Source organism: Felis catus, chromosome D3, assembly GCF_018350175.1.
Source record: "Felis catus isolate Fca126 chromosome D3, F.catus_Fca126_mat1.0, whole genome shotgun sequence".
NCBI classification, from domain to species: Eukaryota; Metazoa; Chordata; class Mammalia; order Carnivora; family Felidae; genus Felis; species Felis catus.
Genome location: NC_058379.1, coordinates 45261246 through 45276942, shown reverse-complemented (window position 1 = coordinate 45276942; position 15697 = coordinate 45261246). Strand labels below are relative to the sequence as shown.

The following is a 15697-nucleotide window of genomic DNA, read 5'->3' as shown; positions in this document are numbered from 1 at the left end:
AATGTGAGTTCTAGGCTGCAAGCTCTACCAAATGCATTTGCTTCTGTATTTTGTGAAAAGAAATCAGGGAATTAGTTATAATATATGAGTTTCCCTTTGAAAAGACTAGTTTATTCACAGAAAACAAAGAGTATTGTTATTATCTGAGAATGTGGGAAAATACTATCAGCCTTGTGGGTCCTGCTTATGCTCGGGGGTGCGAGTGGATAATAGCTCTGGGTCCAGGCTCAGAGTAATGGCATGAATCAATAGGACAGCAACACTATCAATAACATTACATCACAACTTGCATTAATGGTGTTCATCTAATTAGTTAATAACATTTTTAGTAGCACTGATATGATGGCCCTGGGTTACATTGGTAGGACACTGACTTCCATGTCAGTGTTGGTTGGATCCATTCTTGATTTCAATGTAGATGTTGGTATTTAGAAGATAAATTTAACCTATTAGCTACATATTGATCAAAATTGTAGACCACAGGATTGATGTTTGGGAAGCACTTTGAGCCCCTGGAAATAAAGGTCTTTGCTTGAGTGCAGTGTAACTGGACTTGATATTAATTTTTTAAAGTTTATTTATTCTGAGAGAGAGAGAGAGAGAGAGAGAGAAGTGGGGAGTGATGGACAGAGAGAGAGGGAGAGAGAATCCCAAGGAGGCCCTGTGCTGTCAGCACAGATCCTGATACGGGGCTTGATCTCACAAACCATGAAATCATGACCTGAGCCAAAATCAAGGGTTGGATGCTTAACCAATTGAGTCATATAGGCGCTCCTTGATATTCATTCTTATGATTGATTTTTCTCAATAAAGACTGGGACTTCTGAGGAAGACAAGGATTGCCTTGCTCAGAGGGTATTGTAGTAAGCAAGCAAGGCTGAGCATCTCTGGCAGTTCTGTTAGTTCTACTCTTATTAACTCTTGAGAAAAACAACCAATAAAACATACAGCTCTAAAAATATGCAACACTGTGCTTGGGAGTTATTTGACATTCTTGCATCTTTTGTTCTGCTCACATGTGCAAGTTTTAAGCACCTGTTCTCTGAGGAACCACAGAGGAAGAAAAAGTTGGGCACAGGCACAAATCCTAGAGGGCTAGGTTACCTTTTGAATGATATATCAATCCACTGGGTCGGCATGAGCCTCTAGTGTTTTTCACTGAATATAAAAAGATTCACTTTGCTTTCTGGCTGCCTTGGTCCTTCATAAGACCAGTTTTCTTAACAGTATCTCTGTTCCTGGCTCAAGACTATCCCTTAACAATATTGTTTTCGCTTGTTTAAGGAGCTGCCCCTATTTTGATATTCCCCAGAACCCTCATCTCCTTGCCTCCTTTGCCTGTTGCTTGGGAAAGGAAAAGCAACTTCCTTCCTTGGGGAACCCTAATCTTTATTTATATTTCTGTTTTGAAGCGGAAGTCAGTTTTGTCATGTTGTCACCCACTGTAACAAAGACAGAAGGACCCCTCTCTATGTACCCTTGGAGAAGATAAGGGTGTAGCCAGAAGAAGTTAATTGGTTGACATGGACTGGAGGTATAAAAGTCATTTCAGTGTAATTGCTGTTAATACCTTTCTTCCCTTCTTTTGTTGATCAGATGTTTCCTTCATCATGCACCAAAGCCCAAGATTTCTGAAGTTAGGGATTCTCTCCATGAATGCATTGGTGTTCTTTTGGCCCTTTGGTAAAGGCATTTGACCTAATGACAAGCTGATGAGTTGGCTTCAGCTATAGTGGAACAAGGACTGTTGGCTGAGAAAAGTGTGAATGCTGAAGCTGAGGGCAGAGTTGGCTCATGGAACATTTTATCTGTTCTCTGAGTTTCTTGTCCCAGTAAGTCAACAAATTTGTTTTTGTTTAAAGACTTTCCCACACAAGTGTCTGCCAAGTTCAGAAGACCGCTTTTTGAGATTGATCTTAGTTTTCTTGGAACAAGAGCTAAGATTGTATAATAAGGCCAGTTGGTCTCAGAGAGGGAAAGTTGGGAGATTCTATTTCCATATACATCAGCCATATCTGAGCATAGAAGAGAGAAAGGCCTGGAAACTAGGTGAGTATGGGTGGGAGGTAGGAGGAAAGAACCAGTGAAAGGAGGTTTCACTTGTGTCTATTTTTACCACTTGTCTTTGAGGCTCTCTGTGTCATTTAGAAGTAGAGCACTGAAGCTACAGAGATGAATTCTGAGATTGATTTTGGCCACACTCTCATTTGAAATTGAGCTGTTTTATTAGAAAACAATCTTTAGATTCCTGATCTTTAGATTGGTAGGACATTGCCAATACCTAGAACAATTCTAAAGTATGCACTTATAGACTGGAATAGAGGACTTCTTTCCTTTGAAGTTTAAAAAGCACTCCACTCCACTGCAATAATCCCACTTGCTATGGGCTACTTAAAAGGAGGCTACAAAAAATTCAACGTAATGGGCATATATTAGACTATCCTTAGTGCTTTTGCAGAGTAGGAGATAAGAATCATGGTAGGATCACAATATGTGCAGAACTGTCATTCAATAATGGCTTATAGAATCAGGCAGGATGGGAAATGGCTCTGTCCTGATAAAGAAAGGATATTGGTTGATCACTGTAGGATGCCATGTGTTCCTTGAGATTAGTTTGTGGCTTTAGGTCACAAGACAGTGGGATGAGAGAAACTTGGTAGTTTATCCCAGACAGAAGTGTAGGGGACCACAATGGCCATTGTGAGTGCTAACTCTCACACAGGCTTTCAGGGAATGTCTGCCATGCTCACGTTCATAGAGGTCATTATTGCCTTGGGATTTTACTAACTTCTGCCAATGCCAGCCAAATGTCTGGTAATACTGTTAGTGTTAGAGGGGGACCCAATAAACCCACTCCTTTCACGACTGATTTTATGGCATAAAACAAAGAGTAAGTCAGGGGTGCTTCGGTGGCTCAGTTGGTTAAGTGTTCAGCTGCAGCTCAGGTCATGACCTCGTGGTTTGTGAATTCGAGCCCCGCGTTGGACTCTGTGCTGACAGCTCAGAGCCTGGAACCTGCTTCGGATTCTGTGTCTCCCTCTTTCTCTGCCCCTCCCCCACTTATGCTCTGTCCCTGTCTCTCAGAAAAATAGATAAATATTTTTTTAAAAAAAGAGTAATTCAGATGGAAATTAAGAGTCCAGCTGTTAGAAGTTTAAGTGTGTATCAGAAGTGGACATGGACAGCTTAATACTAATAACACTGGAAAGAGGCAGACCTACCAGCCTCAGGCAACACTGCTCCTCTGAAGGCTGCCCTCTACAGGTCTTACCCTGTAGAACTCCTGGCAAAGAGGAGCCTGGCTGGCTCCCAAGAGGAAGACGATGATAAGAAGATGCTGAGTTGGAAACATCCAATTCCTCTCCCAGACTTATCAAGTCAGGTAACTCCCTCTATCTCCATGGTGAAAAGTAAGGGGTGGGCCAGGAAGCTATAAGTGCTTAGGAAAAATCCTTCAGAGAAACCAGGAGTGGGGAAGGTGTGTTCCTTCCCAAAACAAGTTCTCTCAGCATAAACACCAGCACTTTCATGATTGACAGTAAAAACATTGTGGTTTTTTTCAGGCAGCTTTGAGGACTATAGCATAACAATGGAGAAGACAAATGTCTTCTCATTTTCTCAGCATTGTCAGTGTTTTCCAGTGTTTTCACAATGCCAGGAGGTGATCTGATAACATGAGTCTATGAAACTGTGGGTCTGGGAGAAAGGATAAAGTTATGAAGAATAACAGAAATTCATATGCAGGCCTATGAAATTAACAAATCATCAGTGAATAGCGGTTGGTCAGTTGCAAGACATTTTTTTGAACATTCACAGCTCATAAAGAGTTTGTAACCTATTAGAAAAGACAAAAACCAAAGCAAGGGAAGTAGACATTTGCATATATAAACTTTTATTGTGGAGAAAGGTAAGTCAGTGATTTTGCTAGTGGGCAGGGTTAACTGGGCAAAGTTTACAAAAGAAAGTAAATCTTGATCTGTAATTATGAGGAGATGGGGAATGTGGGAACAGTGGGCCTCAAGTTCCAGGAATATGGTGAAAACCCATAGAAACATACTGGAGAGTCTCTGATGTCATCCAAGGTTGAACATAAAATATTATGATGCTGCTTCTGTTGCTGCTGTTGATGGAAGAAAGATAAATGTTGTGACAGACGCCCACAAAGTTTTTGGCAAGAAATAAAATTCCATTTAGTATGATACATTTCAAGGGAATGACCTTTAGGATCATGCAGATGTGGCATATTTTTGCCTCACTGCTAAACTATGGGGTTTGGGATCTATACAAATGTGGAAGGCATCAGGTTGAAATGCAATACACTATCTTTTGGCTAATGTAATTGACAAAGTGAAATTTGCAACCATTCCTCACACACGTGCTGAAACAGCCGAAATAACATCCAAAATACCAGGAAGTACTTTCTTCAAAAAAAGAAAAAATGAGAAAAAACATTTAAACAAACGCTATAAGCTACCTATATTGTTACTTCTAATTCCCTTCTCAGCCTGAAATAAAATGTATAGTTTCTTTGTGATAAGAGAAATAAATACTTCTGTCCTTATTCACTAGAGCCAAAGTCTCAGTGGGAGTCAATAACATATCCCCAATAACAATAACATATCAATAACATATAAGTTCTCATATAGACCTTTTAATTCCCACTGTTATCACCCCAATAAAGACTTTCATACACATTCCTGGTTTCCTGTTTTTAGTTTCTTTTTCCTTCAATTTACCCAGCTCAAGGCTACTGATATATATTCCTACAATATTCTTTACTTCAAATGCCAATCTAAAAATTTTTAAATGGTTCTCTCTTCTCTATAAGATAATAATATCAAATTCATTACCCCAATATTCAAAATGATATGTAAGATGAACCAAGTTTTTTCGCCTTTAATTCTTTTATTTCATCACACAAATTCTTCAGTAAATCAAAGTGGCTTACACTGTTTTCCCAGTTATCCCCTTGAACTATCTACCCACTAAGTCTTTGCTTATCCCAGTCCCTCATATCCTTTCTCCTCTACCTAAATCTTTCCCATAAGTACAAATTCAGCTAAAATCCACATTCCTCATGAAATTCTCTCCAAACACAGTTTTTCTTTTTATTGTCTGTACCATTCATGTGTCATTTACCATACTTTATGTGTACTCATGATTTTATGTTCATGTTTATACATCTCACCTCTTCAGTGAAATTCTTGAAGGCAGAAATCTTTTTGTGTCCTTAGTATGCCTAGTAGAATTCTTTTACATTATATATTCCAGTAATTAAGAAAATATTTTCAGAAAAGGGAAAGGTGAAGAATATGCCACACAAGTGAACACAATAAGTTTGTGAGACAGTAAAGCACTTTTAAAACATGTAATGAAAACATGACATCAAATATGGAAAATTGCAGGCAGGATTCACTTAGAGTGAAATTATAGCCTTTAATGAATACATTAGAAAATAAGAAGGGCTGAAACCAATGGATAAGCATCTATTTCTAGAAGTTAGTAAAAGAATAAAATCAAAAAGGTAGAAAGAATGAAATAATATAAGAAAACAAGTAAAAGAGAAAACAAACATAAAATAAAAGGTTCCTAAAAAGTTAAAATTTCTCTATTTGAAACTAACAAAGTTAGCAAAACAATGGCATGAATGATAAGAAAGAAGAGAGAAGGAAAAATAGCCAATATCAGAAATGAAAAATATGACATCATTACAGATCCTATAGCCAGTAAAAAAATAAGAAGATATTACAAATCTTTGTGAACAAATTTGAAAATTAAGTGAAATGGATAAATGGGTAAGTTCGTAGATAAATTAAAAATAGTCCTGAGAGAAATTAGATAATCTTAGTTGTCCTATGATTATAAATTAAATTCAGTTCATAATTTAAAGCTATCCCACAAAGAAAACTTTAATCTAGATGGCTTTGTTGATAAAATTCTACCAAATATTAAAGGATAATATTAATCTTACACAAATTTTTCAGAAAATATAAAAAGAATAAAGAAGACTCTGTTTATTTCATGGATCATATAGCTTTATTTTCTCTTTAAGTTTTGAAATGATTTTAGACTTACATAATAGTTACAAAAATAGTACAGAAAGTTCGCATATACTTTTGATTCATCCTTTCCCAAACTTGCATAACCATAGTACAATGATTAAAACAAGTAAATTAACATTGGACAATACTGTTAACTAAGCTATAGTCCTCATTCAAATTTCACCAGTTTTACCCCTAATGTTCTTTTTCAATTCCAGGATCACCTAGGATCCCATATTGCATTTAATTGCTGTGTCTCCTTAGTGTCATCCAATCTGTGGCAGTTCTTCAGTCTTTCCTTAGGAGCTTGACACTTTTGATGAGTTGTAGTCAGTTATTTTGTAGAATGTCTTTTAATTTAGTGTGTCTGATATTTCCTCATGACTAGATTGAGATTATGCATCAAATTTTTTTAATGTTTATTTTTGAGAGAGAGAGAGAGAGAGAGAGGGAGGGAGGAGGGGGAGACACAGAATCTAAAGCAGGCTCCAGGCTCCAAGCCCTTAGCACAGAGCCTGACACGGGGCTCAAACTCATGGACTGCGAGATCATGACCTGAGCTGAAGTCGGTCGCTTAACCAAATGAGCCACCCTAGTGCCCCGAGATTATGCATTTTTGGCAAGAAAATCACAAATGTAATATCGTCCTTTTTGCTACATTATATCAGGCTGTTGATATTTTTTATTGCTGTTGGTGTTAACCTTGATCACTTGGTTATGGGAGTGTCTGCCAAGTTTCTGCACTATACAATTCCTGTTTTTCCTCTTATAATTGGTAAATATCTTGGGAGGGACACTTTGAGAATAGGAAAATACTCCAATTCTCCTCAGACTTTTGCCTACTGGTGAACTGATGTCTAAGAGATCCACACAGAAAATTATAGACAATAATTGAGATAGCTTAAAGAATGTATAAAAAGACTCACTATTTTAAAGATGTAAGTTTTTTTCCCTAGTTCATCTATAGATTCAATCTCAGTCAAAAATCCTTACAGATTTTTATTAGTGAAAATTGATAAACTGTTTTTCAAATTTAGTAGGAAAAACAAAAGACCAAGGATAGCCAAGTTGCTCTTGAAGAAGATGAACAAAGTAGGAGAACTTGCTGTACTAGATATCAAGACACACTACATATATAGCTAGAATAATATATACAATGTGGTAACGGTGCCAAGGGAGATAAATAAATGGAACAGGGAACCAGGAACAGATATTCATTTATGACTTTATTTTTGAGAAAGATGTTCTCTTCAATGAATGGTGCTAGATCAATTTGATAACCATTTGGAATAAATGAAATTGAACCCCTGTCTCATACTGAGAATGAAAATGAAATGAAATCAAGTGCAAATTAATTTGAAACTTATAAATCTGTATGTAAAAGGCAAAACAACAAAGCTTCCAGCAGCCAATATAGGACAATCTCTTAATGTTTTCAGGGGTAGAGAAAGATTATTAAACAATTTAAAAAGTCCTAACCAGAGGGAAAGATTGATTAATTGAATGACTTCAGAATGAGGAAGTTCTGTTCATCTGAGACTCTGCTGAAAGAGTATAAAAGCAAGCCACTGAGTAGGATATTTGCAATGCATACAGTATTGGTAATGTATTTTTTTTAATGTCTGATTTTATTGAAAGACATTAAAACTTCAGCAAGAAGTACCCAAGGCTAAGTCTTGTCTTGGATAAAACTAGAGAACATTAAAAAAGGAAATGCTGGTGGGGGGGAAGGGTATGACAAAAGGGAAGATGAGGATATGTATAATTGTACAAACTGAGAAATTAAAACAGAAATAAAAGGTTTCAGGCAGGAGTGTAGATTGGTGCAAACACTTTAGGAAATAGTTTAATATTTTCTATTAAAGTTAAAAAATGAATACCCTATGGCCCAGTAATTTCACTTCTAGTTATATAGACTCGACTGAAAATTTTGCCATAGTAGCATTATTCGCAGCAAACCCAAAGTAGAAACATCCCAACCAACAATTAGCACTAAGATGGATAAATTATCTGTGATACATTCATATAACACATGGAATGGCATTGAAAAGGAACACGCTACAGTGACATGCTACAACACGGATCAATCCCACAGACATACCATTGAACTTTAAAAAGCCAGATACTGGGGTGCCTGGGTAGCTCAGTCTTTTGGGCGTCCGACTTCGGCTCGGGTCATGATCTCGTGGTTTGTGGGTTCGAGCCCCGGGTCGGGCTGTGTGCTGACAGCTCGGAGCCTGGAGCCTCCTTTGGATTCTGTGTCTCCTCCTCTCTCTGCCCAGCTCATGCTCTCTCTCTGTCTCTCAATAATAAAATAAACTTTTTAAAAAAATTTAAAAAGCCAGATACAAAAGAATCCATACTGTGTGATTCCACTTACATAAAGTTCAAAACAGGCCAAGTGAACTATAGTGCTAGAGATATAAGGAGAGTTATCCCAGTTAGGATCCACAAGGGACCAAAACTAAGAGTGCTATGGACTAAGGGATTTAATATAGGGACCAGATTTTATGCAATTGTCAGGATTTGACGAGTCAGTGGAAGGATATTTCCCCTGCCTTTGGGGGTGGGCCTAGGAGGCTGGGAGTCTAGGAGCTGCAGCTGAGAGGGAAAGCCCCATGAGAATAAGGACAGCCTGGACTATGTATAGACACACTGAAACCATAAAGGACAACCTGGGGCTCATGAGGACAAACATACCTATGTTTTTCTCTCAGCCATGAAGCATACACCTGGCTTAGCACTGGGAGGAGCTGAAGGGGAGGTTGGTGGGCCTGAAGGGCCCATAGGCCTGGTTGCTCCCCAATGAGGGAAGTGAGCACATCAGTGTCAGTGTTGAACAGTGCCTGGTGCTCTCCAGGGACTTTCAGAGTGGAATGACTGCTACTTTATTCCTACCTTCCAAATCTTCAGCAAATTTCTCTTATGACCAAACCCAAACCTTGAACTCTGGGAAATATAGTTCTAGCTTACCTACCTTGACACAATACAAGCCACTATAAGCACAGCCTGCCTTTGGAGAAGAGGGTAAGAGAGAGTTTGAGAGAAGCCTTCGTGGGGCCACTTGGCATGCTGACAATGTTCTGTTTCTTTGCCTGGCTGGTGGCACACAACGTGCGCTTTATGAAAACCCATTTAGCAGAACATCTAGGTTTTGTACATTTTTCTTTACATATATTATACATCCTCATATACACACTCCAAAAAAAGTGAAAAAAAGTGTAAGTTTTGAACTAAAAAAGGCATGTCTCCACAATTACTAATCTTGCCAATATCTAGCTGTCTGACTTTGGGCAGATTATGTAATTTCTTGTCAGTAATGTGGAGTGAATAATACTTCCTATCTCATAGATTTTGTGTGTTAAATGGGATGATTAAATTAGCACTATGTCTGGCATATGATGAACAGACAAAAGAGTTTGTTTTCATTATTGTTCTAAACATATCACTAGATTATATTATATTTTGCATATGACATATATAAGTATAGTGATATGTGGTAATGATAATAGTTGATTTTTGAACACTTAGCATGTTTCAGGCGTGGTTATAAGCAATTTTCATTTATTTATTCACTGGAACCTTGTAAGAGTCCTTTGAGGTGGATTCTATTATAACCTTTATAACACATATGAGTAAATTGACTCAAAAGAAGTTAAATAACTACCCGAGATTACACAGCTTGTAAGTGGTAAAGCCACGTATTCATATCCAGAACTCAAGTTAGGTTGGGGCAGGTGAATATATTCATGTAGGCAATGTGCATTAGTCAGAGCCGATTTGGTTGGAACCAGAGAAACCCAACCCCACCTATTAGCTTAGGCAAAATCTATAGTTCAGAGGAAATTTTTTGGAATTCTTCACATGATGATGGGGAAGACAAAGAGGCAGTGAAGCCCAAGGTCCAATGGAATTAAGACTTCAAGGCCACTAGGACTCTCTTGTATGTCTCATTTCTGCTTGGCTCTACCTTGTTGCCTTAATTCTTGCCTATGCATATAAGTTTTCTCCACATAGCAGAATCCATGGCAGTCAACAGCTCCTGGGTTTCACATTCTGTGTTTCCCACCCCAGAGAGATAGAGAGTACCTCTCACGTCCCTTTCCTCTGGGACAAAAATTTGGGAGTAAGGGCTGATTAGTCCAGATTAGGTCAGCCATCAGCCCACACCTGTGGCTAAAAGAGCAGAATCTTATAAACAGACATGGTTTGTGTATGAGGCCATTTCCAGAGAAGGAGAAAGCCATCACCAGGCATAGGGTCACTCTTGGAAAAAGCAGCCTCATACCACCACACCTGTGCTGGGCTTGATGCTTTCTGTGGGGGATCTTTCTTTATTTCAGGTTCAATGTATAGTCCTTAATTCTGTTTAAGGGTCTGTCAAATGGCACCACTACTATACTATCCCTGTCTCCTGCACGGAGGGTCTGGGGTCTCTTATTCTGAGGCACAAGAGGAGTGTGTGCAGGTTAATTGCCTGTATTGGCTGCTTGGAGGGACTGTCTTACCCTAGGGGACCAACACCCACTACTGAAGCTGATCTTGCTTTGTGTCTTCTCTATGCTTTGTGTTCCATCCAGTGCTTGCTTGCACGGGGTTTTCCTTGACAACACTGATACCAAGGCGTAGCAGTGTTTGGACTTCTACTCCCAGTGATAGATAATAGGGGTCACTTACTCAACAGTCTCAAAGCCTGGTGTCCGCTGTGAATGTTATGGAAAATAAAGCCAAATTACAAAATGTATAGGTTGCTCTGATATAAAGTCTACATCTGCAGGAAGAGTGTCATTCCTTATCTGTGTTCCAGGACTTCCATTTTAACAATCACATTTCCTGGTAGACAAAGATTTGAGAGTGAACCAGACCAAGGGTGAAAGGCAGAATGTACCTATATTACTTTGCACATTCTAATGCAAGATATTTAATAAGCAAAGTAAAAGAATAGATACCAAGGAGTCAACAGTCATTCTGGAAGATAGGTTATGAAAACAAATGTGCCCATAAACTGCAGGAAGTCTCTCTTTCCAGGTATCCCTACGATATAGCATTTCTGAAAACTAAGGCAGGTAGGATAACTATATAACCATTATCAAGTGATTTGTGCAGTAACAGGGATTTATGAAAATCAACCTTTAAAATTTTTTTCATTAATCTTTATTTATTTTTGTGTGTGAGGGATACAGAGTGTGAGCAGGGGAGGGGCAGAGAGAGAGGGAGACACAGAATCTGAAGCAGGCTCTGGCTCTGAGCTGTCAGCACAGAGACTGACATGGGGCTCAAACTCATGAACCATGAGATCATGACCTGAGCCTAAATCGGACGCTTAACTAACTGAGCCACCCAGGCACCCCAAAAGTTAACTGTTAAATTGAAGGCTCTTTTTGTGTGGTTGAAATATCATTTTCTTGAAACTTTAAATTCCAATGGGAAAAGAATGTAGTTTGAGTTACGGTCAAGTTGGGATAATTGGGTGAAGGAAGAGGGAATGATGTCACAGTGAAGCATACTTAATCCAGGGAAAAGAAAGTGCCTAATTTCCCAGAATATTTGCTGGGGAAAGGTGGAAAGAAAAGGGCGAGCTACCCACACAAATTCTGCTGGCTTACACTTGATATTCTATTATCATGCCTAAAAGATGATTTATAACAATAACATTTTGTATCAGATATATTTATAATCAACTTTTGATGATTCAAGGAAAAAAGAGAATCATGCAATTTAAAAATTATTCCTACTTGGCCTTGTAAACTGATCTATTAATTAACACAATTATCAGCAGACCTATATGCTATTCTACATTTAAAAAAATTTTTCTATTTACTTTTGAGAGAGAGAGAGAGAGAGAGATGAGAGAGACAGAGCACAAGTTGGGGAGTGGCAGAGAGAGAGGGAGACACAGAATCTGAAGCAGGCTCCAGGCTCTGAGCTATCAGCACAGAGCCTGACCTGGGGGGGAGGCTCCAACTCATGCATTGCTAGATCATGACCTGAGCTGAAGTCGGATGCTCAACCAACTGAGCCACTCAGGTGCCCTGCTGTTCAACATTTTTTAAGTTAAAATTTATCCTGTTGATTCATCCAAAACAGTACATAGAAGTTACTTCTTTTTTTTTCATGACTGAAGAGTATTTCAGAACATCTCAATATTTGAATTACTGTAATTAACCAGAGACCTATTAGTGAACATTTTATATCCAACATTTTGCTATACCTAAAAATGTTGAATGCATATTTCTATACATATTCTGTTTTACCCATATGTATTTTGCAACAAAATTTTAGAAACAAAATTGTTTTATCAAAATGTATGTGCATTTTTAGTTTTGGCAGATGCTGCAAATTTCTCTCTATGTAGGTTTTATCAGTTAACATCTACTCCAGTGCTACAGACTTATACCCTGGTTAATAAAGTGTGTCATCAGATTTATCACTATTACTACTAGGTAAAAAATGGTATCTTAGGGTAGTTTTTATTTTTTCTGCTTTTATGTTTTTAAGAGAGATTTTATTGAATATCTTTTCTGTGGACTATATATTACTTTTGCCAATTGTGGGATGGGTAGTTTTTTAAAATTGATTTTTTGGGTGCTCTTTATATGTTAACAAAATTAACCTTATGCAATGAAATGAGTTGCAATTAAAAAAAACATAGCTCATGGTTTGTGTTTTGATTTTGTTTATGGTATGGTGTTACTATGCAGATTTTAAAATTTTTATGTGGTTGCATATTATGGTTTCCTCACTTAGAAATATAAAAACTTTCTCCATAGTTTATATTACTCTTTTATGGTTTTTTTTTTTTAGATTTAAATCTTTGATCCATCTGGAATTAATTTTATTGTAGTATGTGAGGTTGGTATCCAATTTAATTAGTTTCCAATTGTAATCCAGTTGATTACAATAATAATAATAATGATAAGTGTTGAATAAGTAATCATTTCCCCACTGGTTCAAAATCCTTTGTCTGTTTTTTTGCCCCCCGATGTCTGTTTTAATCTACTGCTAGACTTTCTATAATATTTCTGTGATTTTTTAACTCATATTTCATTTCTTTGCCTACACATGAATTAGAACCATGGCAGGCAAAATAATGCCACCCCCACTAAAGAGGTCCTCAATCTAATCTCTGAAGCCTAAGTAACATCAGTTGTCTTTATATTCATTCAGTTTGTGGTTTCCCTGGCTCTTGGTGTGACTGAGGATTTTATTTCATCCTGGATATTTTGGCTATTATCTTAGGAGATTCTGGATCCTATTTAAATTTTTTATTTGGGGCAGCCACCCTATTTAGGTTTAGCATGAAGGTCCTGACCTATTTTGTGAACTATTTTCCAATGACAATTTGATTTCCAGAGCTCCCACAGGTACCTGCTAGTACTTTCTGCCTAAAGGGACAGAGGGTGCTTCCAAAGGCTGAGTTGCTGGGTGTCTCAAGGTGGGGGAAGGGAATCTCTGGTCTATGGGATAAGGAGGCTTCCTGCTGGGCACTTGTTGTGGTGGGAGGTCCTAGCTGGCTGCTCAGCTGCCCAGTGCCTCTTTGTAGAAGGGAGTCTGAGGTATGGTGTGGAAGGAGCCAGACACTTGACTGCTTATTGTTAGCAGGGCTCCCATTTGATATTCACTTGTTTGAGCTGTTAGGCTCACTTAGTGTTACTGTGGGACTCTTGTTCCATCTGGAGGAGGAATCAGCTTACTTGGGCTGCTTTCTGTTGTTAGGTTGGCAGTCAGGAAATGCAGGTCCTGGGTTCCTTCATCTGTTGGGTGGAACAGGGTTTGGTTGTAAGGTACTTTGCCTTGATGTTGTTCTTCCAGTTCTGATATTCCTAACCAGTCCATGTCCCTCTTTCCACCCACACTTCCAGAGTTCTTCCAGACACGCAGTAGAGTTGCATTCCCTAGCCCCTTTTTGGTTCGGTGAGGCCATGTGACTAGTTCTAGCCAGTGAGTTGTGAATGGACTTGCCAATGGGAGCTCTCCAGAGCTCTCCTTCCCTCTGGAAAGTTCAAGATGGAACTTCACCCTCTGCCTGGATCACTGAGTAACAGCAATCAGCAAATAATCCCGATTCCACCCCCCCCCCCCCCCCACACACACACACACAGGAACTAGGTGTGATCAAATAGCCTATGTGGTTTTAAGCCACTGAGGTTTGGGGCTTGTTAGTAACTGTAGCTTCGCTAATCTTATCCTGTCTGATAAAATATTAAATAAGAGGATAGGTATATAGTTGATATACATATTTGTTAAAGCCTTGCACATTTGAAAATGTTTTTCCCACATGAAAGGCAAGTGAGTTGGGAAGGAAAATGTTTGGAGGTCCCTTTTCTCTTTAAAGTTGTGTGTGTGTTCCTCCACTTTCTTCTGATATTTACTGTTGCATAGAAGAAATACTAGGCTACCCTCTGTAAATCTTTTTCTGTTCTCTGAATTCTTTTTTTTTTTTATTTTTTAATTAAAAAAAATTTTTTTCAGCGTTTTTTATTTATTTTTGGGACAGAGAGAGACAGTGCATGAACGGGGGAGGGGCAGAGAGAGAGGGAGACACAGAATCGGAAACAGGCTTCAGGCTCCGAGCCATCAGCCCAGAGCCCGATGCGGGGCTCGAACTCATGGACCGCGAGATCGTGACCTGGCTGAAGTCGGATGCTTAACCGACTGCGCCACCCAGGCGCCCCTGTTCTCTGAATTCTTGTAGAAATTCTTCTTTAATAATTTTTTAAGCCAGAATATCTAGGTTTATGCTTCATAATTTTTTTGACCTGGAATATAATGAGTCTTTTCAACATGCATGCACAGGTCTTTGTGTAAGTCACAAAATTGTTTTTGTGTGTGTGTGTGTTAACTTTTTGATTATTACGTCATTCACTTATTCATCCACTCATTTAGTAAACATGTGCTAAGCACCGACCATGTGGCCAGAACTATGCTGAGTGTTGAGCATGTAAACAGTGAACATGTCTTATGATTTAAAAATTTTAACAATATTTTAACAGCTTTATTGAGGTATAACATATACCATAAAATTCACCCATTTTAAATGTGTATCCAGTGATAGAGTGTTTGCACTATCCCAGAAATATGCAACCCCTTCCTATCCCCATCCATTCCTAGCCCCAAGTAGTCATAACTTAATTTCTGTCACTATAGATTTACCTTTTTTGAATATTTCGCACAAATTGAGTCATATACTGTTTAATTTTTGCATCTGGTTTCTTTCACTTGACATAAATGTTTCCAATGCTCATCTATTTTGTAGCATGTGTCAGTATTTCATTACTTTTTATGGCCAAATGATCTTCTAATCCACGGATATACCACATACAATGTGTGGATTTTCCTGTTTTCAACCTGCTTGTATCATGCGATTGTCACATTCCTTTATTTGATCTACAGCTTAGAGGGCAAACTTTCAGAGAGCTAATGGTCCAACTTCCAGTTTCCAGCTGACATTCTTCTATGACAATGTTGCTTTATTGATGTGGCATCTTTTCCTACTCATTATTTGTTTCTTTGATACTCAGAACTGATGGGGTACTCTAAAATTCATAGTTTCCAAATAACAAAAAGCTAGAGAAAATTTTTCTTTCTTTGCCTCTGGTCAGAAGCACAGAAATGCCAACACTAATCTTGCAACTACTTATTGCACAATTTTTTCC

The 15697-nt window shown here is 38.3% G+C and overlaps 1 long non-coding RNA gene across 1 annotated transcript in view; it reads left to right on the top strand.

Moving 5' to 3' along the window:
* The window catches only part of LOC123381235, a 296498-nt gene that overhangs the window by 252715 nt on the left and 28086 nt on the right, over positions 1–15697 (top strand). The window lies entirely within an intron of this gene.